Here is a 2,564-nt window from a genome sequence, read left to right as displayed (position 1 = left end):
GTTTAAGAAAATGGTACATATTGGCCCCCGGGTAACTGTCAAGTTGTATTGTGGGATGGTTGTGAGGGGGGATTCGATTTATGTTGGAATCCCCCAGTACCAGGACTGGTTTGCGGCCTTTGATGAACCAGTCCTGGATTTTGCGGTTGGGTCTGGAGATGTGATATGTGGTCTTAAATTTACCTGCTGCGTTGGAGTCGGACTGCAGAGGACTGAATGGAGAGGAGGTGGCACAGGGTCCTGGGGAGCTGTCGTCGGGGGGTGAAGGTGTGTCGGAGTCCGGAGTGGCACAACCGGGAGGCGGAGTCCCCGGGCGCAGTTGTTGAGAGGAGGTCTCAGATACGGTGTTGTGGGCTACATTAGCCTTTATTACGCCGCTCATCATGTGTGATGACCCTCCTGCTAATGCGGTCGGGGCTCCTTCTTGTCCAATCGTGCCAGTCCGGGCACCGGCAACACCTAGGGGAGAGGAAGGGGGAGAAGAAATGATGTCAGGAACCAAGGAAAACGCATCAGATTCTGTGATGTTGTTGAGCGGGTCCGGTAGCTGGTGGATTTGGGCCTCTATCTGTTGTGTGTGTCTGTTTGGCCTTGATTGTATATTAGTAGTCGGTAAGTCTGGGGTGTTTGGGGATGGTAGTGTCACTGAAGTGTTGGGTCTGGTGAATTTCTGTCGGACGGGGGAAGGGTGGGGATCGGATGTTATTCCTCCCGTCTCCTGAGGGACCTGTTTGGGTCCCCAGGAGACTGTTTTTACCTTTGATAGGGAGGGGGTGGGGATGTTTGATTCTTCAGGGGCTAGTTTAAGCTCCCTGGTGAGACTGGGGGGAGTCAGTTGTGGGTGAGCCCTCTGTGTCTGTAGAGGGCTCTTCTTGAGTATGGGCGGGTGGGGTAGTACGTTCGGGGGGGTGTTATTCTGTGATCTTGATGTAGGTAAAGCAAGTCGTGTGTGTTGGTGTAATGGGGTCCTGGTTTGGGGGAGGGGGAAAGTCATGTGTCTGAAAGTCGGGTGTGGGCCATATTGAGTACGTCGAGAAGGTTGTGGTTGTTGAGTGTCCATGGCAGGTACTGTCCGGGGTTGGGTAGGGGTGGGGAGGAGGGGTGCACGATATTGTCGAGTCCTGTGTGGCTGGGATGTCAGTGGGAACTTACTGGAGGCTGGCAGTGGTGGAAATTCGTCCTCGTCGGATAATTCCGGGATGGTGGAGAGGGAACTCCCCAACCTGCTCTTGTGTGTGGAAAGAGGTTTTTGTTTGTTAATCATGTTGCGGTGTTGTGTGTGTCTGTTCAATGCATGTTCGGTGGCTGTAATTGTGTCTGGCCTGAAGCGTTGCCCGTATCTCCTTCTAGCCCAACCAATGGCTATCTGTAGTGCTGTAGTGTTATGTGTTGTCTGGCTGAGAGTATGTATGGTGTTGGCGTAGTGTTCTTGTAATATAGTCATGTTTGTTTTCATCCAGTGTGTTGTATTGTTTTGTATTTTGTGTCGTGTGGTGTCAGAGGGTGTGGCTGGTTTGATGAATTCTGATAGTCTGTTGACCTGCCTCATCATTCCTGGTGGAAAGGTGTTAGTTGCAAGTGAGTGATCGGTTGTATGTTTATGGTGTATGGCCTGAATTAAACGGAATAGTTTTTTGGCAGCGGCTCGAGTTTCCGGGTCAGGTGCATGATTGAGTATGTGGGTGGGTGTTGTGTCTGTGTATGTGGTCCTGGGTGTAATGTTGTATTTGTTTTGTGGTGTTGAATGCGTGTTAATTGACATCAGTGGTGGTAGTGTTGTGTGCATGAGCTGTGGTCTGAGCCCTTGGCCACTCGACGCTACGGTCTTAGCTCTGTTAAAAAACATATTTTGATAATCACTGGTGGGGGTTCTTACCCTGGCAGCGTCGGTGAAGGTCTCATGGAGGTCCAACAGTGGTCTGGTTGATCTGCTCCTGGCCGTCCTTTGCCGAGCTGGGGTGCTGGATTGTTCGGTGAGGTTTTACCAGCTGTGCTCCAGCGAGATGGTCTTTGGCCTCTGGTGCCCTGGTGCCTGGTGGGGACACTGATACAAAAAAGAGGAGCTCCGGTGTGCTCGTCCCAGTGCGAGATAGAGTTTGTCCGGGAGGTCTCCAGAATGTTATTAAAAGTGTTTAACCCACAGAAAAAATGCACCAAAAAGCATGGGTCCAGATATAGTCCCCTGTCACAGTTTCTTAAAAAAAGGGGGAGGAGATCTCAAAAAAGTTTTTGAGAGGAACAAGTAATCTCCATCTCAAAAGCAAAAAAGGAGGAGAGGAGGTCCTTTTTGCGATATAAAACTGTTTTTTGGAGGAAGACAAGGCCTCGGGCAGAAGCCCCCCAGGATGATCAAAAATTCTAACTTTTAAATAATTAAAAACAAACAATCTCAATAGTTAAAAAGCAAAAAGCTGCTTTAAAACAAGAGATAAAAGATAAAAGATAAAAAGAGTCTAAGGTGACGTACCGTAGAGTGGTTTTAAAATCCCTGACGTTTCGCAGTGGTTGTTGCTTCTTCAGAGGAGGCTGTTCAGACTGGTAGCTCTGGTGGTTTAAAAGTGTTG

The 2,564-nt window shown here is 49.4% G+C and overlaps 1 long non-coding RNA gene across 1 annotated transcript; it reads right to left on the bottom strand.

Moving 5' to 3' along the window:
* Nucleotides 1–292: 292 nt before the first annotated feature.
* LOC133970456 (uncharacterized) lies at nucleotides 293–2,150 on the bottom strand. The gene is made up of 3 exons (XR_009924307.1): nucleotides 1,877–2,150; nucleotides 1,153–1,228; nucleotides 293–459 (listed from the first exon to the last, which is right to left on the bottom strand). It is a non-coding gene; the product is annotated as an uncharacterized LOC133970456 (long non-coding RNA).
* Nucleotides 2,151–2,564: the final 414 nt, after the last annotated feature.

The sequence above is a fragment of the Platichthys flesus genome, chromosome 16, assembly GCF_949316205.1.
Source record: "Platichthys flesus chromosome 16, fPlaFle2.1, whole genome shotgun sequence".
Taxonomy (NCBI): Eukaryota; Metazoa; Chordata; class Actinopteri; order Pleuronectiformes; family Pleuronectidae; genus Platichthys; species Platichthys flesus.
Note: the sequence above shows the minus strand (reverse complement) of the source record. Positions and strands in the feature narration are given on the sequence as shown.